Here is a 25,303-nt window from a genome sequence, read left to right on the forward strand (position 1 = left end):
GATCTTCACCCTTCCAGTGCTCTGTATGGAGACCAGACTCTCCCTCCTGGTGCTGATTTGCTGAATTCAAATGTGCATCATGGACCTTTGGAAGCTTCCCCTCTGCTCTCATGCAGCCCTACCCCACAGAAAAGGCAAGCACAAGTGGTTGGTTCTGGATCAGTAATACTACCAAAAATAAAATAAAATAGAACTGCACAGGCAATGGGGAAAAAAACCCAACAACTGAGTATTATTATTCTTCAACAGGAAGCCAAATGCTGGCCTTCAGCAGACACTTGATCACTCTCAGGATTCAATTAAACAAACTCAAGGACTGCCGAAGTCAGCTTCCATTCCTCAAGCAGTTTTGTAAGACATTTGCTTGGTAGCTGAAAGCTCTGGAGTTTCACATGAAACTTATTAGTGGCTGGATCATCCCTGTCACTGACTTCAAAACCCAGAACCAGAGCATCGTACCAAGACAGCTTGTTCCCGTGTGCCTTTGATTAATGACTCCTGGTGCACTTGGGGAGCTGAATTTCAGCATTGTTTTCACACACAAGCCAAGAAAAAACAGTCAGCCAGGCAGAATATGGCCCTCCAAGAAAGATTTCCAGGATTCCCTGCCAGTCAGCAGCTGACAATATAGAGCCAGACACCATCGGCGGAGGGAGGGTGTTGCACAGTGTTACCACGGCACGGTCGTTACGCCTCGCACAGTCTGCGGGCTGATCCTTCCCCAGACGGGTGAGAGTCAGGAAAGAGCTGCTACATCACCTGGCAAACATCACTTAACTTTCTTATTGCCGTGTTCAGCTCCCACAACAGACCAACGTCGAGGTGGGAGCTGCGGCTCTGGTCTGGCAAAGCACCTGGGAGCCACAGGTACAGGGCTTGCCACTGGCACCCGTCCTCCAAAACAGTCCCCGTTGAAATGCATGGGACTGCTTCAAAATAAACATGCCCATGCCCAAATAATATACCCTGCCCAAATAAGCAGGCTTAGTGATATATTGGTTTAAAGCAAAAATCCTGAGAGGAAGTAAAATGTTTTTCGCTCGGTACGTACCCTGCACCGTTCTCCCCACGGTATAATTCCAGCCCAAGCAGGCTTCAAGCAACGTCCTGAGCCTGCAAGAGAGGGTCCTTCCAGAGCACCGTGGGTCTGCAGCCTGCCTTGGAGACAGCTGTCCTGTCTTCTCCTTGCAAGAAGGTGTAAGGTGTCAGCAGACACCAAACAGAAACACAAATGCTTCTAAGCCTTGGCTGTAGGTAGGCAATATCCTCATCCTAGAAGAAGGATTGGTCAGGGCTTTTCTTCCCCCCTTTGAGAAAGATCATGATAATAATGACATTAGCCCAGATGGTTATAATGGGAACATCCCTTGGGTACTGCCATTATCACAGTAGTATTTTTGATATCCCCCTTTCCTGACATGGCTCAGATGTTGGTGTGAAAACCTTCAAGGGTGGATATTTACAAATCAATATGCTGTAACATGCCTGGAAAACCAATTTTTATTTTCCTAAGTCCTTCTTTAGAAGGAACAGAGGAAAGTATCGTCTGTAAAGCAGCCCAAAATGCCTGCCATTTCAAATTGCATTTAACACTCTTCTTCCTCTCCATACTGAAAAAAGCATTGCAGAAGTTCCTGTAAAGCCCTGCATCTCCCACTGCTAATCTAAATATGCCCCATTCCCAAGGAGACTGAATGGATGTCATAAATCAAAGTTTGACATTAAACTATAAAAACCCAAGAAGAGGCTACATCCACTGCTATGCACAAGCAAACAAACAAAAAAGAGAAATGTAGTTCATAAGTAACACAAGTACATACAAATTTTCCTGCAACAGTGTAGGTTGTACACACCGGTCTAAAATGTTTATACAGCAAGACTAACTCTGCAGGGCGGGATGCCAGTAAAGGGGACCTTCTGTTCAGGCCTAAGGGATGGATGAATGGACACCAAGGTGTATATACAGTAACAGAGTCCAGTGATTTGAGGGATTCTTATCCATTTATTTTTACCAGGTTTTTATACCTCATTTCTAATCCCCATAACGCTGCCTTGCACTCATCAGTTAACTTCACCCTCAGGAGTCTGTCAGTCTTCTTGGGAAGAAGGAAGGTTGCTGCCATCATTTTGTTTTAAAGAGCTACATCCCAGTGGATCCAGCTGTGATTTGCACAGCTGCATTACAACAAGCTCCTTACAGAATCAAGGTCAACTCAGCCTGTATCGCATCATAAAAATTCACCAAATATTTTGTCAGGTACATATAAAGCACTTCTAGAGGTGAAAGGCAAACTTCTCAGTAAGAAGCAAACTCCACTGAGCTCACGCCTTCCAGACTTGCAATGTCTATCAGTGACACAATTAATTTATTTCTCACCATGTAATTGATAATTAAATGGAGGATCTATCTGGACTGCAAAAGCCAATGCACGTCTGTGTTAAAAGGGCTACTTGAAGATAGGTTACATGAAGGTTAAAATTATATTACCTTGTCTTTGCTAGTAAGGATACATAGGATGAGATTGCAAATTAACTTAAACTAGCTATAGAGGTCCAAAAATTCTTTGCTTTGTCTTTATTGGGCTGCAAGTGCTGAAACAGTCACCTGTCCTGATGCAAACATGGCACTTTCAGCATTGCGGACAGTGAAAGATTGTGACACAACTCTAAGACAGATGTGGGAAAATGTGACTTACACAATGTCTTCAGTCATTAGCCAGGTACAGTTGTGCTCAATTTCCTCTCCCTTCAACCATTCACAGGTTGTGTGGGAGACATTCAAAATCAGGTTTCTCACCTGGTAGAGCACTGCCTTCTCCAGTGATGGGAACCAGAGACCCTCTGAGGTGCTCCCCATGGAGAATGGAAGGGTCGGTCCTTCCCATTCATCACTCCATCCATGTTCAGGAGACTTTTTTGTATCACTTTCTAGTCACCAGCATAAAGGACAATTAAAGCAAGTATTTGCATTCTGCTGCAGAGACAACAATCAGCACTTGCCTCTCGATCCCTCATTTTGTTTACCATCTTCACCCATTTCCCATCCTGCATATCCAGGTGAATTTCCTTTAACCTTGCTTTGGGATCAGAGTTTTTTCTGTTTGTAGTTGTTCACATGCACAGATGCCCAATCCCTCATGTTTCAAAGCTTCACCATCCATGCCATTTTTTCTCTTCTGTTTTGTACTCTCATCCCCTCTTTATAATTCCTTTATTTTCTTTCTCCTCTGTTTCTATTTTATTCTCTCCATCCCACTTCTCTCTTTCTAATCCTTTCTTACTATGCTCTTGGGGCAAGTTTTAAAACAAAGATCCTGTTGCTGCTCACCTTGAGGTGCAGGCAACAACGAGGCTTAACTGCTTTATTCTGCAGACTCTGAAAGTGAGTGAACCCACATGGAAACAACCAAAACCCAAAAAACCCTGACAAGATCCCTGCTCTAGTCTCAAAACCCACCAAATTCACTCCAAAGATATACACACACTCCACTGACCCAACAGACAGGAAGGTACTGATGCTGTGGGAATAGTCTCTGGTATCCTAATATAACCTCAGGATAAATCTGAACTCTTCCCCATTAACACTTGACCAATGAAAAGTGATAATGTGTATAACTGAACACATATATGCACATGTCCACATATGTGGAAATACAAGGAAGAATTTTTTTGGTTCTCTGTCCTTTATTCAGTACTTTTCTGCAAGCTTGGCCTACCTTGTCCTGCCCAGATAATGGTGCTGCTCTATTAAACGCATATTGGATCCTGTCTGAAAATTCACGTTTTAAACAGCTGCCCCTATCCCACTTGCAAGGTGAACTGTCAAGCAAGTATCAGTGCAGCAAAAATACAAACCTAGTCCAACAACAAAGAGAATTATCCCTTTGCAGATAAAATTGGTAGGTGAAACAAGTGGAGGAACTGAAGTCCCCCCCTCGCACACCACAGCCACACTGCTGCAGCTTTGCACGTCCACAGTTTTTAGCCAAAGGCTCAGGCGACATCAGATACCCCTTCTCATACAACACTGCAGGTAACCCAGGCTTTACTGCTTAATCAAACCTCCCAAAGTTCATGCTTACTCTGAAAAAGTGAGGACCCCATAGGTGAAGAAGGTCTGTACATGGCAGCTGGCAGTGTCACCCTGGGGCCAGTCCTGCACAGCTAACGCACAAATCAGGGGAAGAGCGTGCCTCTGAGCCTCTCCCACCTCTCACAGCCTTGACTCTGCAAGCTTCAAGGCACTTTGGTCCAAGTTAGCAACACATTTTAAGCACAAAAATCCCCTGCTTAAATAAAAAAAGCATCTGCTTGAAGTTAATTTGTGCTACAGGGTCCCTACAGTGAAGCTGACAAAACCAAGGGAGGGACAACAGGATGAGCAATGCAATGAGGGAGCCATCAGACCTCCTCCCAGGGAGCTTGCTGGAGCTTGGACCCTCCACCTGGTGCATTTCAGAGACACAAAAACTAGCCAAAGGAAGAGCTGATGCTGATTTCTCTTATAACTTTAGACCTCTGCCTCCCCTCCCCAGCATGCTCATTTGCTTTTGCAGAGGACGTGTACAGCAATGACCTCCATTCCGTTATGCCTTAGATTTTCACTTGCTTTCTTCCATCATGAATCATTAACAATCCCCATTTATCATCATATACTTATTATACTTTAAATTAAAATAATAAAGGAAATTGTGCTGAAGCTTCAGTGGTGGTGGTGGTGGTTTTTTTTTAAATCAGGCTATCCCACAGAAAAGTATGCACTTTATACTAAAAAGGAAAAGAAGAAAAAGTAAAGCATGGTTGAATATTGAGCCTACCAACCTTCTACACTGCCCTTTTTATGTCTGACAACAAAGAGGCGTGAATGCTATCAAGTCACACACGGGTACTGGCAATACGATCCTGCTTTGTGCCACTTTCCAGCTAGGTGCTCATTTTAATACAACACAAGCTGCCATGCAATTAAAAAGGCCCCAAAACAAAAGACTGTAAAAAAACTGCTAATATACCCGACTACCCTAATTTTTAACCTTAAACAATGAACAACGCACCAATATAGAACTACTTTTGCAATATGTCGAATTTAAAAACAAACAGTCCCCCACACCCCGCTAAAAAAAATGCTCAGCAATGATATTTTCTACATACTATATATTACGAATGTGTCCCAAGGCACAGTAGACCGAGCAGCATTTCATGGCTCCCTTTGCCATCCCCTCCGACATTCACAGCAGTGAAGCCCTTCCTCGGCACAGCTGCATTTAAAGCAAAAAAAAAAAAAAAAAAAAAAAAAAAAGGGCCTGCCTTACCGTGAGGCAATTAACAATTGGGGGGGGAAAAAAATGATACATAAATAGTTGTCAAGACGAAGCACCTTTGCAATCCATGGCCTTACCTGCTGGGAAGGGAGGGGCGCAGAGGGAGCCCTCCCAGCAGCAGCACCCCTCGCAGAGCACAGCTGGCCAGCGCAGAGGCTCCATGCTGCCCGAGCCTCCGGTGCGAGGGATAAACTAGCCAGGAGACAACGCGCTGCTACGTGCCGCTGAGCCATTTCAGTTTGGAGGCGTTTTGTCCGAGGCAATCTTTAGGAAACCCCAGTGGAGTGAAGAATCAGCAGTAAAAACCTCTTAAGGAAAGCCTAACGCGATGCATACCTCTGTTTGGCCGTGCTGGCTGTCTAGATTCCCGTCAAGGATTTTGGAGGCCTACACCGGCGCGTCCACGCGCTCCACACCAGGGGAGGTGGCGAGGAGCATGCTCAAAGGACGCAGCATCCTCCCGGCACGCCACGGCTCCATCCCATCGTGGCCCCACGCTGGAAGGGGAAGCGAGGAGCTGGGATGCTGCACCACTCCCGGAGCCTGGCAGGGGTAAGGAGGCGAATCGAGGCGAGTGGGGACAGTTTTTAAGCGCTCTCGATTTTTCCTCAGAATAAAATAAAAAAAATTACTCATCGAGCGATTAAAATGTGCAAACATTTTGCTTGGTGTTCCGACTGCCACATTTAATATTTCAAACAACATCCAGGCCAATATTGTTGCTTAATTTAACATAACTGGATCCCGAATGCATTTCTAACAGATTAAACCACAGAAATATCCACATGTTTTAATGAGGATTTGGCAGTACTTGGAGCCAAACAGATTTTAGCAATATTTTTGGACTACAAATTTTTTCGTAAGAAAAGAGAAGCCCACTGGTAATGGATCTGCATTCCCTACATTTCAATCTTTTTTGGATTTAAGTACAAATTGAAAAACCTAAATATTTAGTGCCATTATAATTCAAGCAACATCTGGACAATTTTCTTTGCCTTGGAAAAGATTTTAGCCAGCTTTGCAGAGGCTCAGTCCATGTTGCTCAGGCAGAATGGCTCCTTTTACATTTGCATGCTTCACTCAGATTCTGTAGTTTCTATGCCAACAAGCATTTGTAACTCTTTAAAAAGCACATTTGGAAGTGGGGGGAAGATGGAAGATTTGAAATGTGATAAAGATTTTTTTGTCTGGGGGGTTTCGTTGTTGTTGTTCTCCCAAATCTAAATCATACCTCATTTTTTTCTGAGCCCTGGAAACCTCAAAAAGGCCCAATAAACATCATCTCAGCCATGGCAACTCTTCCACCTGCTTCCAAATGCAGCAGTGACTCAGAAAGCAGAAAGTTTGTTCAGTCAGTCTGATGTATAAAAAACCATATACACACACTCTCAATAAGTATATAGACTTACATATATATAAATCCAGACAAAGAATCTATAGCAAACGTCTATCGGTGTCTCTTCAGAGAGCAGCTCTGTGGGGAAAGCAACAAATCTGCAGTGCTGAGAAATGAGCCCTCCAGATGTAGCCCAGTCCAACCCCAACAGGCTAGTGAAACGCCATGCAAATTTACGTGTCCATCTACTACTGCAGCGTACAGGGCCTGTGCAAGTTTCCAAATCCCAAGGAAAAGTAAACAGAGACAAGCAGCTACTACTGAACTGTCACTCAAAATCCAGTAGTTTGATTTTTAACCAGATTTTTGTAAACCACGCCTCCCCTTCCTCCCCACCCCCAGTCCCAGACCTCACAGATGGCTCTAATTTTATAGTTAACACTAGTGCTCAGCGCTGTGACGTTATAGGTGCAAGGAGACAAAGAAAACCACAACCATGAAAAAGCAAAATAAAACATTCAAAGCAGACAATACTACCGACCTTACAAAAATAAGAGAAAATCTATTTTTACACAGATGCAGCCTACTAGACACATAGCCATTGTGACCTCCTCTTCTACCTGAAGTTCACACACGGGACCTAGCGATGCCTTTGGAGCTACCATCTGGGGAATGCCAGCTCATCATGAAGGTGCCCATCAGAAAAACCAGTCAGCCCGGGTGGCTCCGCAGCAGGGACAGTCAAAACAAGTTGTTCCCACCAAAAGGCAGGACTACATGGGTGTTTCTTGGGGGAGTTGCTCACCAGGAGGAGCTGAACAGGCAGCTCAAGCAGCGTAGCACCTACCATTGCCTGCGTCTTATAATTTTCTAGTCCATGAGCTCCGGAGGATGAAAGACCAGAACATACAGTGATACTACTGCCAGCACTAAACATTCATTTACAGGCTCATCGTTAATGATGGAGATCCGTTAGACCCTTCAGTCCACCTCCGGTGCATATGTAATATATGTGCTGATGTGCTGCGAGGGGAGAGGAAGGGAAGACTGTTGATGCTGTGCAATAATCAATCCTAACCACAAGACCAAGAGAAAATACTCAAGGACCCGAATATGATAAACTTCTTTTACTTCAGCTAGGCGGGGAATACAGAGAAAGGAAGATTGGACTCCCTTAGCCAAATCAAAACATTTAACATGCTGCTATTCTGGCAGGGCACTGGTTCCTTTCCTCCCTGCACAATCATAGATGATGCAGTGCATCAGACAACAGATTTCATCAGCAACCCGGGATTTGTTTTCACAAGCAGGGATCAGGATGAGATCCAGGAAGGGCAAAAACTCCCTCAGGGAACAGGAGACAAAAGGACAAGATTATCAGTATAGTGGTGGCAAGTAAAAAAATTTATTAATTTTCAAAAGCAGTATTGTCTCATGGGACTAGTAACAAGCCCCCAGCTAACAAACACAGTTACTCCTGCAAAGAGCCATCAAAAGACCGGGAGAAAAGGCGATGTCTGTAAAACTCTTCTCATTTGAAAAAGGCTTATAGGTCACTGCCTAGCACACAAAATGCCTGGAGCATGAGGAAGGCGTCTTGCAACATACAGCCACTAACACCCACTTTTCCAGTCTTTGCTGTGCTGTAGGAAGGGGCACTGCATCCCCCTCTAGCCCAGCTCCCATCCTCTGATGTTCCCTGCCACAATTTCACAACCTTTGCCATTTCAAAAGCCCTTCTGGCAACCACACGAGCAAGCATGGAGCTATTTTACACAAGACTCTGTGTGACCGATAAATTCAGGCTTCTCCCTCCACATCATGCATACATAGTTTATGCTGCCTACACATCAGGACCATAACTGCTGTAAATTATTTTCACCTATTTCGATTAACTGTATGGGTTTGTACTAGCTGGAAATACAGTTCTATCTGTGATTTAGAAGACTGAGCCTAAAATACTGAAATCATCAGGCAGCTTTCAAAAGAGAGGAGGTGGCCACCTGAGTGTTCTCTGTCTGGGATAACTTCTTCCATGCTATGCACAACAAGCCAAGTGCACCAACAACAAGAAATAGCAATTCATACCAACTACAGAACAAACAAAACTGGGCAGTTTTAATGCTGCAGCCTACACCCACACTCCACCGGGACTTCTGAACAGAGAGCAGAGAGAGATGTCTTCTATTAAGAGTAGGGAAGAGTGATTCAAAATCAATCTTTGGCAAAATCAAAGTCTGCTGGGACTCATGTTAATGAATTCCCCTGCTGGGTTTATCATGTTTAACAGAAAAGATTGTTATATGCACGGCACAGCAGGTGAGACCTGAGGAGAATATTCACACACCTGATTTATGTTCCCTAAGCTCACTCTAACCAGGAGAGAGTCTCCCTCCCTGCCCTGTGCTATGCAACATTTGGGCAATGAACCACTGTCTCACCTGGGTATGGTAGTCTCCTGGAGTTGGGTGGTATTAAGATACCTCCTTTGTTCTTCTGCTTGAGATGGCAGCACAAAACTTTGGCTGTGCATGCAACAGATGATCACATGTGCTCTTCAGCTAATGGAAATACCCAGGGGCCACGGGTCCTTTGTGCCCAGCCTTCTCCCAGTGAGTCCCTTATGGGATTACTGTAGCAGCCAAGTAAGTCAAATTACTATTAGCTGGACTAAGTGCTACAGGAAGATCATGAAAATGAATTAACTCCTACCCTTCTCTATTCTGAGATGGATTATACTCTGCTCCTTCGGAGCAATTTCACAGGAGGGGAGAGGGAAACATACGACAGAAATGAGGAATTTATTGCCCTGTGGTTTCTTGTGTTGAAACACAGCACTGAAACTGTCCCCAACACCTCCAGTCATGCTGGGAGATAGGAAAAAGCCAGGGCCACATCCAGGTCTGGTGCCAGCACCTTTTCCCTGAATACAGTGGAGATGTGCTCCTCCTCCACTGTCCCTACACCTGGGAGCCCACACCTGGATGTGCAATGCTTAGAGGGACATAAATGACTGGGCAACAAACCCCTTTCATTACACAAGACTCTTGTTTTTAGCACAGCATAATCCCCCACTGGAAGCACGGCCATCCCCAGATCCAAGGTTTTATGTATTTCTCAAAGCTTTTTGGAATAAAACAGGAAAGCAAAGTGGAGGGCAGATTCCCCACTCCCCTGATGCTGGTCTAGATCTGGAGCTGTGCCACTGCTTCCACACCAGCTTTGCCAGCGTGCCCTGAACGCGTAGCCTGGTATAAAAAATAAATGTGTTAGCTGATAAAATATGAAACTCCCTTCCTCAACCAACGCACCCACAAAAGCTCTAATTTAGCTCTGAGATGCATCACTGAATATTACATCACTTTTGTGCCTTTTAAGGAAGCATTCCAGCATTTTCCCAAATTAATCAGGTAAACTTTTTTCTTCAGCCAGAGGAAGTTAATAATAACCAATAACCAGGTAGGTGTCTGTGAAAAGATCTTGCAGGGAATATCTTGTCCCATCACACCTGTAAGGAAGGAAGCTCTTGCCCATCTCCAGGCACTGAAATGCAGCAAAGCCACCTTCCCAGCAAACAAACACAACGAAGCCCAAGGACAACGCTCCCCATTAATGCCAGATAATTTTAGGGCTTCAATTGCAGGCAGTCCATATTGCTAGCAAAATCCTACATAAGATTTGCACTATCTACCACAGCAGGCTTGACCCCATTTTCATATGCAGAAGCACAAAAAAAAGCCCCCTCATAATCCTACAGAACACAGAGCAAATAGCACTCTCTGGGACTACTTGAATACCACCCTATTAAAATATAAACATGTTCCTACAGTAGCTCAATGATTTTAAACATTCACCATCTTTTCATTTTGGGTTTTAAGCACTTTGCCTGGCAACTGTCTGAAGGGCAAATCATTATGGAAATAGGAAGACAATTAATTTTCCTTTATTCTGGAAGAGGATTATTGGAATAAATAAAATAATCAGCTTAGACAAGAGCACAATTCACAACTTATGAAAAACAGAAGACTTTTTTTTCATTTTTCTTTCCAAATAAAAGATTTTCTTGGATGGAGTTTGAAAGGCAAGTGCAGAAGTTTGGGAGTTAAATAACCTTGGAGTGCTAACTCACAAATAACTCCCTATATGCCAGCAACAGGAGGAAGGCTGTCATTTCAGACACTCTTAGAACCACTTTTTAAATTTATTTAATATAGTAACTTAGAACACCCCAAAAAAAGATACAAAGGCTACTTCTCAACCTCATTTCACACAGAAGTAAATCTGAAGCAGCTCCAGCGTGGAGGCAGCCCTAGTCCAAGTGGGAGAGGTGTCGTGGGAGTAAGAGCAGCCATGGCATTGGGCACTGACAACAGCAGGTCACTGCTTTTTAGGGTCGGGTCCCTTCCCCATCCAAGGCTCTGCCCCCAGTAAAATCTACACTAAGTCTGTTAAGATTAATGAATTTATCTGGATTTTGAGCACTGTAGAAGATATTGGAACCAGTTTCAAAATCAAGCAAAGAAAGGTTATATGCTAATGCTTGCGGATGAATGCAAAGGAGAAGAGTGGCTGTCGAATCAATGCCACTATTTGATGCCAGCCTGTAGCACTACATGCTCAGCATCGTGATCAACATGGTTAAAGGAGTATCTGATACACTGACATGCATGTATACCTACATATATGAATTAAGCTAAAGGTAAGGCATTTAACTCCCAAACCCCAGTGGTAGAAGTGAACACGAGGAAAAGGAAAGCCTTCAAGTTCATATTAGCAAGAGATGAAGTTATTATTTACTGAGAAAAATTTGGGATATCTTGGTAAGACTGGTACAGTTATTTCTGAAAGACTCCTCTAATAAGCAGCGTGAGGTATAAAAATAGTATGGAAAATATGGTTCAAGGTTGCTACAGCCTCAAAAAAGAAACAGAGATAATTGATGGAGGTACAGATTCCTGGGAACACTAAGGACTGTAAAAGTACTGAGAAATCAAATTGATGATCTGGAAAATAAGATGAGATTAAGAATGATCAGGTTAGTGGGGGCTCCTGAAGGAGCAACAGTGGGAGAAAGCAGACTTTTAGTTTGCAGTGGATCATTAAGGAGGTTAGGGATGAATAATTCTGACTGTTCATATTGTGTCCTGGTGAGCCGTGTTCCCAGACAGGCCAGTTACGTAGCACCCCGCACCCCTCCCGGGAAGGAGCTCACTCGTGCATCAAGGAGCCCACACACTTAAACCAGCTCATAAATCTGAGCCTGGTTCCAGGATCCGGCACCGTCTCCCTCCACTGCTGTGACACCAGAGGGAAACGCACGACTGAAAGCTGCTCCCTTTGCTTTCTCCAGCAGTGGCTCTATAAACTCCAGGCTCCCCAGGCACAGCCATGTCGCATCGGCTGGAGAGAGCACCACTAGAAAGAGCTCCCACACATACCGGCACCCCTGCCCTTCCCACAGGGAACAGCCATTTCTTCTGTTTGCTTCTCTGGCTGCAAATCACTGTGGCTGCAAGTAGGTCACAGACTAGATGGCGCTTGAAGAATCACCTGCAGTTCATTCCCTCTTCCTTTCTTTCTTTTTTTTTTTTTCTTTTTTCAGGAGCCACCAAGTCACTTCACCACCACCTTCAAAACCAGCATCCTCCAGCACAGCACCATCCATCCATCCATCCATCCATCCATCCATCCATCCATCCTCCCACTGCCATGCTCACAGCTCTGTCTCCCACATTTCTGCTCTCTCCCTGATCTGTTTAATTCCATCTTTCCCCTGCAGGTGCATGCAGGTCATTAAAGCAGGATTTTTCTTCCATCTTCCCTTTCACCACAGACCGTATTTTTCCAAGCATAATGTACCACATTGTATTGCTTCTCTAGCACTCAGAAGCCCAAACATGTCCTCCACACTGATCAATTCATTAAGCCTCATCCACCACAGGAACGTAGTTAATTCTACTAATTTCACAGCCAGGTTAAAAAATGCAGCCCCTTCCCCCATGCCTGTAACTTCACTTATTAATCCTCACGGAGAGGGGGGTAGGGAGTCCCCTTTGCCAGCTGCTGCTCTCAAGCTCGCTCCAGTCCCCTCTCAAAGCAGGGCTCCATCAGATCCCCAGGGGCTCCCCGGGGTCGGCTCAGGAGACGCTGCAAGACCCTTCCCTGCTTCACCCAGGACATGCATGAGACCAGGCAGCCTGGCAGAAGGGCTCAGGGCAGAGGGAGAGCACTGCAAAAGGGTGTGAAGCAAGGCTGCAGCAGCAAGGAGCTAGTTCAGGGTGTTAAGGAAGCTCAAACACAGCCATGATCTGGACTTCAAAATGGCCAGGAAGGCAGGAGAACAGGAGATAAACCCCTCCTCTAAAGTGAATCTTGATAAGGCATGAAGGCGAAGAAAAGCTGCGCATTACAGAAAACCCTTCCACACAACTTCACAGCAGAAAAAGAATTCATCACAGCAAGTAATTACAAGGTTTATTTCATAATATCTGGTTTTAAAGTCATTGCCAATTGACTAAAGGTTGGCTGAAGGAGTTAGAAGGGAGAGAAGCAAAGACACTAGGCTTTGAAGTGCTCATTATTTGATTATTAAAGACTGGGACTTCAATGCAATATATTACCCAGCACAATAACTTTCTCCTCCCTGTTATTGCCAGGGATGCATGATGTTTCTTTAGATACACCTGTAAGATTCAGTTCTATTTTGTTCTTTCTGTTTTGAATACAGTCAGTCGTTGGCTGCTGCCATACCAAAGAGATGAGCAAGTCCCAAATTCAGGTTTCAGTTCCTCCACTAAACAAAGTTATGCTGATGGAGAAAGAGACAAAACTGGCCATACGGCAGAATTTTTCACAGAAATCTAAAGAAGAGGGCCTCTTAGTTCAGGCAATGAACCCTCTGGAAAAGCCCAAGCTACCCATCTCGGTAAAAGTATCCAGGAGTCCCCTACCCTGCATGCACCACAGTCCGCACAGCCCCATCCATGTCAACCCATGGGACACGTGAGTTAACTGCCCAGGGCAATGTTTTTGGGTGGGATGACACCTCTTCTCTCTCCAAGTGACTCCAGCTCCAGCACTGCCTGTTTCTTCCCCCACTGCCACCCCCATTCCCCGCAGGCTGCTGCTCCTACAGCCAGCACAGCAGAAGCAGAGGTGCCCCATCCGCTCAGGCGCTGGGGTTCACAGCCTGCCTCACAGCTGACATTCACTCATTTCAGCGGGCTGGGAGCTGCCCAGGCTGAAGAACCAACCTCCACTCCATTCGGCCATCCCAGAGGGCTGGGGGGCTCACACAGGGAGCAAGGTGCCCACTCCCTGAAAACACCCCAGCAGCGATTTGCAGAGCTCCTCCGGCAGAGCCCAAGAACACATCCGCAAACTTTAAACCAAACAGAAATTAAATTTGGATGTAGCTATTTTTTCCTTCTAGACTTAGCAGTTCCAGGGCTTGCTGGAGAGGTGCTGAACGTCTTCTCGGCAAAGAAGAGCCCTGCGCAGGAGGGAAGCAGCTGTGGGCTGAGGCTGTGGCAAAAGCTGCTCCGATCCAGAGGCACAAAGTCCCCAGGCCACCAAAGGCTGGGTAAGGCTGAAGCACGGTGCTCCATGCTTGGGGCTCTCCTCAGCCAATGAAAATAGCTTATTTTCCCCATTTTACTCTAAAACAAGAAGAGGAGAAGGGCTTTACTCTTTGGCTTTGAGCCCAAAGGCATGGCACTAAGCAAACTGTCCTTTTTCTGAGCCTTTCCCCCATTTTCTGGTGTCAGAGATGCCCACTCTGGTACTGGAGACCAAAGGAAAAAGTTTAAAGAGGGTCCAAACCATTTTAGGGATGAACTTGATTCCTCTTCCCAGTGAGGTTGCAATAAAGAATCAGATGACAGATCCAGGCTCCCTAAAGTCACCCACTGCAAAAAGGAACAACAGTGATGACCTGCACTGGGGGAGCAGCTTGCTCCAGCATACGGACCAGTCCTGCTGCCACGGGACCTCTGGGTCCCATACTCGTAAAGCAGTCTCCCACCTAGACCCCACCTAGACACTTTATGTGAAAGATGTATTCTGTTACACCCTGATCATAAATTTTAAGGTGTAACTTTCTTGCTTTCGCCTTTGCTTTTCAAAAAAATATTTCCCAGCCCTTCAACCAAATGCACTTTAACCAGAATTTGATCTTGTGCTTCCAAACTGAAAACCCCTTGTCATGGTGACAGATATGCCACTGGCATATGATAAAAATCTGAAATAGAAAACACTCATCCACCACTGAGAAACATGCAACACCACTGGATCCCAACAGAACCACAGTCCTCCAAGAGATGAGTCTTTGTTCTCACAATTTCCAAAACAGTATTCTGAAAACAGTGTCCCGTCCTTTATAGATTTATATTGCTATATCTCTATCATTTTCCTTACACTCACCAAAACAAAGATATAATTAACCCATACTCAATAGAAATTACAATGATTTTGAAACAGCAAGAAACAATCTATTTGCATTTGGTAGCTAATTATTCCCCCTACGCACACAGCCATCAATGTTCCCTAAAACCATCCACAGAACAGACAGTCTGTGCTAGCCAGAGCTTCTGGAAAGGAGGGACTGAACCTCAACAAAAACCTCAACACTGGGGTGGCAAAATTTTCTTCAAATATGCAGCATCTCAAGCTCAGACAAGTCTGTAATAGAACTGCCCTTCTGAACTCAACCGACAGCATTAGCATCCACCTGTGTATCGCATGTACACTGACAGCTACCACAGGTTGAATCTAGTGGGAGCCACTGACATTTGCAAAATTATTGAATTATTATTCCCTTCTTCACACCACTCTAAGGAAATACGAAGCCATTTTCCAGCACACAACATCACAAACAGATCCTGCTGCCATTGGACATCAATTTAACACCAGGTAACAGCAGGACTACTGTCATAGCTATGCGACACATGAATTTTCAGTGCCACAGGCAGAGTTGCATCTATTATTATTATTCACTCCTCGAAGGAGGAAGGGTGTGCCCTTCTTCCACTTGTACACAGTCCTGGAGACTTGCTGAGGAGCAATCTCTAACAGCTCGAGCTCGAGGGGACTGATCTATTCCACTTAGGTACATAACACGCAAAACGATGCCCTTCCCTGCCCCCCTCCCAAGCCAGGCAGTTTTTGCTGACAGTTCACCTCCATTTCCTCATCATTCAGAAGGATTAGCTAGATGTTTTTAAGAGGTAAAGATGCAAGCCATGGTTAGTGAGCACTGCCTCTCCCAGCTCAAACACTGAGCTGAAGCAGCCTGACAAAAAACAAGCCACCCAGGTATTTCTGTTTGACGTCCTGGGAGCCCCCAGGTTGGCCCTCCATCGCTTGTGCTGTAAGTATTTGGAAGAAGCTGATATAAAGCATCAAGGGTGGTAAATCACATCCTCCTTCACCCACGCTTTCTGGAGGCGAGTAGATAAAATGCTGTTCACTCACTAGGAACTAAGAGAGGTTTTCCTTCGTCCAGGATGCACCCGCAAAGCAGCAACTGGGAAGGAAGGAGCTCGGTTTCACCTTGACGCAATCCGTGTGCCTGCAACACTTACCTTGCTGGCAAGGCATTCTCTCCTCAACATACGAAAAGTGATCATCCTTTAAAGCAAAGCCAAAATATCTCAACGATTATTTTTCTTCCCCCATCTGACACAGGTTTGCAGCTCCTCAGGCATGGGGAGGAGGGGAAGCAAAATTAAAAAAAACACAACTATTATTCTGTAGGCAATCAAAGCTAATCCCTTTACACATTTTCTTTTCAACAGAAGCATGATATATCGAGTCCCACTGGGTTCTGATCACAACTAAACAGGACTAGGTGTTTTCAGCTCCCTTCTGCCAACACAGCTCAACGTGCAGCAGGCCTCACCTCATATAATCATTTAACTCAACACGAAGTCACCCTGGTGCTCTACCCCAGCTCTAGAAAGTCAGCCCGTGCCTCAGTATGGCCTTGCACGGAAATAGGATTACTTTGGCCTGGAGGAAAAAAAGAAACCACAACATGAAGGTCACCCATAAAATCATTACACAGATCCCTCTTCCCCAGCTCTTAGAGAAAAACCTTTATCAAACCCTCAACCTTAAAGTAGAAACACAAAAAGATATGTACATTAATCCCATATACCTCCGTCAATTTTTTTCCTCGTGTCTTTAGAGCAGTTGTTTACTGCAGCCAACTGCAGAGAAATTACAGTAGCTTAACTCTCCAACTCCCTCTAAAGGATTAATCTTCCAGTGAGCATGCTCACGCGAGATCTTTTTTCAGCAGTTGCATCCATTTCATGAAATGAGGGCTGCTGCAGACATGAGGAAATGCCATTTCAGGACTACAGGCAAAGTTAAACAGCCCCCAAAATAAGGGCTAATCCCCCCCTAGAGCTCTAGAAAGGATCTCTGCCCAACCCTCCACCTCCAACGAGGTTTAAAGATTTCACGTTAATGTGCCCTTTCAGGAAGAGGGGGGGCTAGTGGTTTCCCTGCGACACACGTTTTAAATGTCTGATCTTGGCTTTTCTCTACAAGCTGGTGGACAGTTCATCCACCGAATCTTAAGTCAAAAATAGCTTCTTCTCACTGGCAGATTTTTCTTTTGTATCACTTGTTGGCTCATCTTTGCTTTTAAAAAAGTCAGGAAGATAATTTGGGGTGCGGGGGGGAGGGGAGGGGGAACATTCAAATAAAAAAGGAATAGTTTTAAAAATCTAGTTCTCAACTCTGCATCATAGTAGGTAACAGATCCTAAGACACATTTAACGGCACAGATTAAGGACCCATGCAAATGAGGATTTGCTAGTAGACCACAAATCCAGTATCTAAACAAGGCTGTTCAAGTAATCTTGTCCATTTTCTCCCAGACCGCTGTAGATTAAACTGCTCTATTTGATGTATTTCTCCCTCATCCCAAACGGTGCACCTTGAATCAGAGCTTTCCTGGTGAAAATAAAACTTCAAAATTAAGAACAAGTATTTATACTTTAGAAATAGATTCTTCCATTTTCATCTTCCCATATTACCAGGGTACTGCTGTTCCCCTTCCCATTTATCTATTTCATGTCCTGTTGCTTAATTGCTCTTCGTAGCTGATAGAGATCCAAGCCTCCCCCTCCCCCACAAAAGGCTCTTATTTCAAGTTTTAAACCCTGCTTGAGTCTAGGACACATAGAAACCAGACTGCAACCCCTAAGCGCTGGGGAAAATCCGGAGTGGGCTACAGCCAAAGGTGTGAGATTGCTTCACAGATCCACTCGCTAGACTTCACCCCAGCCACTACAAAGATCTAAACATTTATTTAAAAAAAAAAAAAAAACCAACAACTCTTGAATGCCTTTGATGCCATGAAGCCCCTTTTATGTTTTAAGCCCTACACGTGAATCCACAAAAAAGGCAACGTGTCATGATAGTGTTAAATAAGGGCTATGTCTGCTTTTTAAAATGAACGCTCACCATAGCGACAGTCTCCGTAAGGAATGATAAAACGTATGGTGACACTGGATATTTTGTTCTGTTGTCACCTAAATAGAATCACCCACAGAAAGGAAATCTCTGTTACCATGCATTAAAATAGACGCTTTGTTTTATTTATAAAGCATCCAAACTGGTTGGTTTGGATGTGTCATAGCACAGGCTGTTCATCCACCCCTCCCTGCTCTATCCTTTGGGGACTTAATGAATGATGCCTGCATTCATCCTGCCCTCACCTCCCACTGATCTCAGGTGGTGCTGAGGCTGCTCCAACTTCTCAGAGGGAGGTCTGGACCCAGGGTGGGATCTGTCCCTGAAAACCCTGCCAAGAAAAATCCCAGACTTTAGAGCAGGCAGATGTGAAAGCCTTGATGCAGGAAGATCATGTCCTGCACTTCCTCCTCTGTTGCAGGATTATGCCCAAACATGAAGTTGGGATATCAGATATGGAGTTATCCTGACCTGTCATTCCCAATTTGGAAACCAGTCATATTCCCTGAGAGTTTAGACTTTGAAGATTGACTGCTATTGATTCTTCTTCAAGCAAACAGCCCAAGCTGGCAATCAGTCAATAATAAGCAATTACTCGACAGCCTCTTATCTCCAGATGCCAGCCCAGACAGCTCGATTCATTGAGGCAGCAGGTCAATAAATCAAAGCTGTTCTGAAATTTTAAAATATCATCATTTAAAAACCCACCCAGCCTTCAACCTTGCTGAAAAAGCAGCCAGGACAGAGAGATTCCTGCAGAACAATATGGTGGCGTATTACTAATATACCAAACAGGAGTTAGTACGTGATGTGGTGAAATCCACCTCTGACACTCCTCATTTGTCATGAGCAGCATGAAAGTTGCAGCTGGATGAAGATGATGAGAGAGAGGAGGAAGTAAAACCCTTCTTCAGACAATTACTTGTAGGGAAGAAGCAGAGCGGGGCAGCCTTCCTTAAACGCTCACCGTTCCTGGCTGGCTGACTTTGACCCACCTCACTGTTCACTGGCAGCCTCAGAAATACCCATGAAAGCTTGTTTAACAGCACTGTGACAGAAAATTGATGGCACCTTTCTAATATCCCTGCTGTGACCTCTATACCCTGGATACACAATTAATCATTTCATCCTAAGAAATACACTTCTTCCCTCTTTCATGGCCTAAACATGATACAAGTATGTGAGCCAAAGGCTCCTCTTGCGCATTTCAGTGAGACCCAGAGGTGATGCTGTTAAATCCACTGGTGTCAACACAGTGCTACAGAGAAGAAAATCAGCTGCTCATGTAGGCATTTTATCCTCTCAGTGCAGACTCCCTTTAAAGAATCATTTGTATGAAAAGAGCTAAGAATTGCCTATATAATTTGCAGGAGTCCACGCAGCTGGAACACGTGCCTAGTGCAATGGCAACCTTCTAGCTAGTCTTGCAGAACCTAGAAACATGGGTACCCTCACTGTTTATCCAGCAGTTCTCACATAAGTCAGGGAAACAGCCTAAAAGTACCAAAATAAAGGAGAAATACTTAATAAATAATTCTGCTTCTGCTGCTAGGAAGTAGGTGGCCTACAGGATGCTGCATCCTCCACATCAGGTGTTAACCACTGGCACAGAAGGAGGTAAACAAGGTACCAACAAGCTGCACGAGCACAGTAAATCCAAGACCCCTGGAGCCCGTGAAGCTCTGCAGAAGTGTCCCAGAGGCATCAAGCTTGGAGCAGCTCCACCACCATATTGCAGTGTTATCTGTGACCCCATCTAGGCAGGCTGCCAGGGATCTAAACAATGCCAAATACATAAGAGAAGAAGGTGGCATCACTTGGGAGTGTCCTACCAGCAGCTCACAAAGAACAGAGCACAGAGGCTTCTTGCTTTGTTTGTCATAACCACTGGTCCCAGGAAGGAACATATTTGTATAATGATGACCAGCTCTTGCAGACTGAGCATCTCTAACCTCACTAGCTTGAAAAAAACAAGATTTTGAGCCCGATATCTAAATAAAAAGGGGTGACCCACTGGAAGCAGGATCAACCCCATGGCTGGTACTCACTCTTCATGCTCCATTTGCCACAAAATGCAGACATCTGAGGACATGGTGTAAATGCCCTCAGTCTTCAACACTTTTCAGAGGTCTGGGGGGAAGGTCAGGTGAAAAGCAGCAGATAATGAATTACTTGAATTGTACTTGCCAGTTGGTCATACTTCTCGTGGAGTAGCCTAGTGGGATTTTCACCTCTAGCTACACACAGTGCACTTGGTTCTTCATTTCACCAGTGGCTGGGACAGCAGGAAGCTGTGGGAATGCATGCTCAAAATCTGGAAGGTATTTCTCCTCTTCCTACCCACAGAGTACCAACAGGTGGCTTTCACACTGTCAGACTAGTCTGCAACATCATGGCAAAGCATGGAAGAGCACTCAGGAGAAAAAAAAGTGTTAACGCATAATACTGTATCACTATCACCATTTATAGTAAAGCCACAAAATGCCAAACCAGCTGACAGGATCCCACAAACCACACTGCAGAGCAACAGCGGGCTCCTGAGTTTTGCAGCCTACCAGAATTATTTTCACACAATACCTGCGTTTTTCTGGTATGAAATATGGTGCCCTTTTCTCTCCCCCTCCAAACACACAGATGAATGGCAGGTCAGCACATCCATGCTGTAAGGACAGTCTAGCGGTAGCACAGCTCTAAAGAGGAGCCTGAAAAACTGCTGGAGTTGCTGACCACTGAAATAGTTATTTATTTCCCCACAAAGGAGAGCAGCCATGCTGCCTGCTACCGGCCTGGCTTTGATGGATACATGGCCTCAGTCTAACCTGCGTTGTCATACTCCAAAAAAGGAAAATAATCCCAACAACATTACAAACCATAAATGCGGCAGTAACACAAGACTATTTCTCATCTCTTATGATGAAAACAATGCCAGTTGCAAGACAACAAGATATCACAACCTGCCATTCATCCTTCCCATCTCACGGCACGACCATTTCATACAAAAGCTGGTGATGACCTGTTGTGCTCTGCTTCCTTCTTTTAAACCGTAGCGTTGTGTTAGCACCAGGATCCCGCTGCTTTGGGTCTGAAAGTGTTGCTAGAGCAACAAAGCCTAGAAACTAGAGCAGAGAACAAAAGGGCTTCACAGCCCCACCGAGGATGTTATCAAGGAGATAGAAAGAATGTAAAATGGGACCAAGAGACCTCTCTTAGAGCAGGGAACTGCCATCGCCAATAAGTCTGTCATCTCCGTAAGAAATTACAGCAGCTCAGCTACATGTCTGCTTCTTACCAGGAGTCCCATGACTGACCAAGGTATTGCTCCTCTTCATCATCCATTATTTCATGCCCAGCCATTGCAGTCTGAGACCTCACGGCTGACTTTGGCGGAGCAAGGCAGGAATCAGGGGACAGACTTTTCCGTAAAGGCAAAGTAAATCCCTGCTTGCATGTCTAGCAGGTTGCCTTTGAAGAAGAAGTGGTTAGAATACCTCTCACTGGACAAACCCAATTTAGGTCAAATGCCAGGAGTTCATTGGGCAGGGTAGACAAAATTAGTCTCTTAATGGGATCTCACTGCACCTTTCAGGGCTTATCAGAGTGGCCCACATGGTTGCAACAAATATGGATGCTTTACAAAATAATCCTCAACACAGACTGATTCAGGGACTTCCCTTTGTCCCTTCTAGCACCTTCAGCACAGAGACACTACACCAAAGATGTGTGCATATTGCTCTAATTGTAAATATTACCCACTGGAGTGTGGGGAGAGGGAGGATAATCAACATCAGGTTTCTGTGTGATTGCAACCCACTGTTAAAATCAATCCATGGGGGTTTGTGTTCGCTGCATCATGCTGTCTGCAGCACTAGTTTCAATACTGGAGAACTCTGGGAGAGCTCAGATCTTTATACTTCACATGCACATTTTGCCCTACACTGGTCAGAAGGAGCTAACTGATTTGTCTCTCAAGATAAGCAAAGACTGTTTAAGGGCATCCTTTGTTCGTTTGGCAAAAACTGTCCCTCTGTACCTGGTCTTCCTATCACCTACACCAGTGGCTTTCAACCTTTGCTCTGCCAATTACTGCCAGTAGGCTCTGAGAGGCAGCTAAGAAAAGCAAACCACTTACAGTAGTCATATCTGCTATGCAGACTTCTACACTCTCCTGGCATGGGATTAAAAACTACTCAGACAAACTAAGCAGAAGCATCAGAGAGGAAGTCCTGGAGGCATTTGGCTTTAAGTATGAAACCCCTAAAAAAAATTTTTTTTCTCAAAGCTTAAGCAAATGGTTTAGTGAAGCTGACAAAGACAAAAATTCTCATTGTGGCTTATGAAAATGAGTATGATGGTTAGTAAAGGCAGTACCAGCTTCAAGGAAGTAAGGCTGAAAGCTGGCCCCACCCCTGGCTTGTAACACCTGTACAGTATAGAAATCAAGCAGCAAAGAGAATGAACATTTGTCCACCCTCTGGATTAAAATTCAAAGGTAGAGAAGTTACATGAACTGCTGAGGATCACAGCACCAAGAGAGCACCTTGCTCTGGGAACAGATGGCCAAGCCCCACGCTCTCAGGCCTGCCGTAATGCAGGGTGAGAATCCAGACCTCAGCAAAATTGAAGGGTTTTGCTGCAACTTGATCCAAAGTTCCTGATAGCACATGGCCGTGACTGCGACCTTCCGAAACAGCCAGGTATCAGTGCTCAGATGTCTCCTAGGGTGGCTGCTCACAACTCTGGGAGAAGCACTGCCTCCTCCACATTCTGAGCCTTCCTCTGTTCTGCTCAGCAATACACCTTACACATGGCATGCAATGCAAGTGAGCAGTGGGACAATGTCCAGCCTCACCTCCACTGGCATCTACATGCTAGCCTTTCATTTCTATGTTTCCTCATTTTATCCATTAAAAAAAAACCCAAACAAACACAGAGAAATGCAAAGACATGGAATGACAAACACCAAAACAGTATAATGTAAAAAAAGGTAAATTAATTCGAGGATCTGATTACTGACTGGTCCATCCACAATTTTTGCATCTTTTTAGCTATCCTTGATAGAGATGTGCTTCATAGCATGACAGCTCCATTGAAACAATTCAAAGCATATTCAAAGTTATACCAACATAAATGTGCCCCTGTCACCATGACTTCAGTCAACACACTTACATGATGTGCAGCACAGCCACATTCACACCAGCCTAAATGTGCTTATATTGACATGGCTAAGCCCTGTGTCTTCATATAAATTAGCTATACCAATACTGAAGTGCTAACTTAACAGCCTGTTAATTGGGGTTTGTCAGAGGTTCAGTCAGTATATGCTAAGAGCTGTATGTAAATGAGCTCTCCCAATACAATAGTCATAGCTTTCAACATGCAGAGGAACTGCCACGATCGTCCTGTCAGTGGTTATCTCTACAAATCCAGTGGCTCATGGATGAAAACCTGCAACTGCTGTTTCAAACACGCCACCATCATCTCCTGCTTCCTGGCTTCTCTGCTCTGCTGCGGAGGGCTGAGAGGAATGCAACCTCCATGGGAGCCCTTAGCCAAGAGGTCTTTATGCCATGGAAGTACCTTGCTTCACTCACGACGGCTTATTTTGCCAGCAAAACTGCACCCACACTCAACCAGTACAAGGCACCTGCATAGCCTTACCAAGGAAGCATTCCTAGTTATTCCTAGGCTCGCACCTACCCACACGTCTAGGGCTTAGACGTGCAGCCCTGTATCCAAGGCAGAGCCAGCATCTGAGCCATTATGTCACCGACGAGCAGCTCTTCTGTAAGGCGGAATACTACAGCATATTAGTAATTATTACTCAGATGCGTAAATGTTTGCAAGATCAAAACCTACCTGTCTAGCCGCATGATGTAATTACAGAGCAGAGCACTCAGCAGCACACAGTTGTGCTCCTCTTCTGCCAGATTTGGATCTGCAATGTACCATTACAAGAGGCACCGTGGGCTCATCCCCTCACCAAGCTGCATATGTATAAATGACCTATACCACGGGCAGACTACCTGGCACACTTGGGGGGGGCTGTCAGGACAGCAAAGGGGTTTTATCTGATTTTGGGCACCACATCCCTGGAGAAGCTAATGTTCTCACCACGTAAGCAACTCATAGGATCTAGTAGAAAAGATAGAGATTTTAACTAGTCCTCCCATCTGCTGCCCAGCCCAGAAGGCAGCAACGTGATACAGCATTCTTGTGTCAAGAGAGACAGGCGTCCTTAATACCACAGTGCAGCTGGTGAGTTAAGGGGAGGAGACACATCACCAAGATAATGGCAGCGTCTGCATGAAGATTAGCTCTAAAAGTAAGCTTGGTAAAACAGCCCCTGAATTCACATGGAGAAGAACAAAAATTTTGATTCAAGTATTCCTTTAGGAAGAAATGGGGAAATGACCGTATTCTTGGAAATTCATTTGCAGAGGTGGCCTATGTCTAATGGTCTCCAGACAGCAACACCCTTTGAAAGAGCAATCTGTTGAGACAGACGTGGCTGAAAACCCAAAGAACAGGTAATGTCTGGCAGAGGCAGGAAACCCTTTCCTCCTGCCTTTACTCCCCTGGTGATGTAACAAACAGGGATAGTTACAGTTAGCAAACCGTAGCCTACACTGGCCAAACCTTCACAAAGCTCTGATAACGCAGTGAAAAAGCAATACTGGTTGATTTTCCTTCCATGCAGTTTAACTTCTAGTACTCAATATAACACACTCCTTCCCACTCTTGTGCCCAGAGCCAGACAAAGCGGGTCTGCTGGGGAGTGAGTTTTAAGTAAGATTTAAGACACGCCTTGACCTTCAGATGGCAGTCCACGAAGGAGAGGATCCTACCCAGGCTGAGCAAGAGACTGTAACCACATGGTTTTGTCACGCACAGGATAAAAGCAAGCATTGTGATTTCATGCCAAAATATTAAGGGCTTTTTTTCTCATTCAAAAAAATAAAATGGCTGAATCAACCAACAAAGCAGAGCTTTTCCCAGTGCTTTTGCAAGGTCAGATGCAGCTGCAGCCAGGAACCTGCACTGGCAGCGGGTGCTCCTGGGCTGCATGGCCATGACACAGCCCACGGCAGAGGATGCTGATGGGGGGCTCCAGCCCTTTTAGTCCCCTCCCTGCTTTCCTCCACTCACCTGCACTGTGAAACTAGGC

The 25,303-nt window shown here is 45.0% G+C and overlaps 1 protein-coding gene across 3 annotated transcripts in view; it reads right to left on the bottom strand.

Moving 5' to 3' along the window:
- EHMT1 (euchromatic histone lysine methyltransferase 1) overlaps positions 1-25,303 on the bottom strand; it is a 123,101-nt gene that overhangs the window by 85,775 nt on the left and 12,023 nt on the right. The window contains exon 1 of one of the 3 annotated variants that reach the window (XM_074923358.1): positions 16,811-16,900. The exons of the other annotated variants lie outside the window; for them this stretch is intronic. The gene's annotated coding sequence lies outside the window, so the exon portion shown is untranslated. Of the gene's footprint in view, positions 1-16,810; positions 16,901-25,303 lie in introns of those variants that run through there. 3 annotated transcript variants of the gene reach the window in all.

The sequence above is a fragment of the Athene noctua genome, chromosome 20 (genome assembly GCF_965140245.1).
Source record: "Athene noctua chromosome 20, bAthNoc1.hap1.1, whole genome shotgun sequence".
Taxonomy (NCBI): Eukaryota; Metazoa; Chordata; class Aves; order Strigiformes; family Strigidae; genus Athene; species Athene noctua.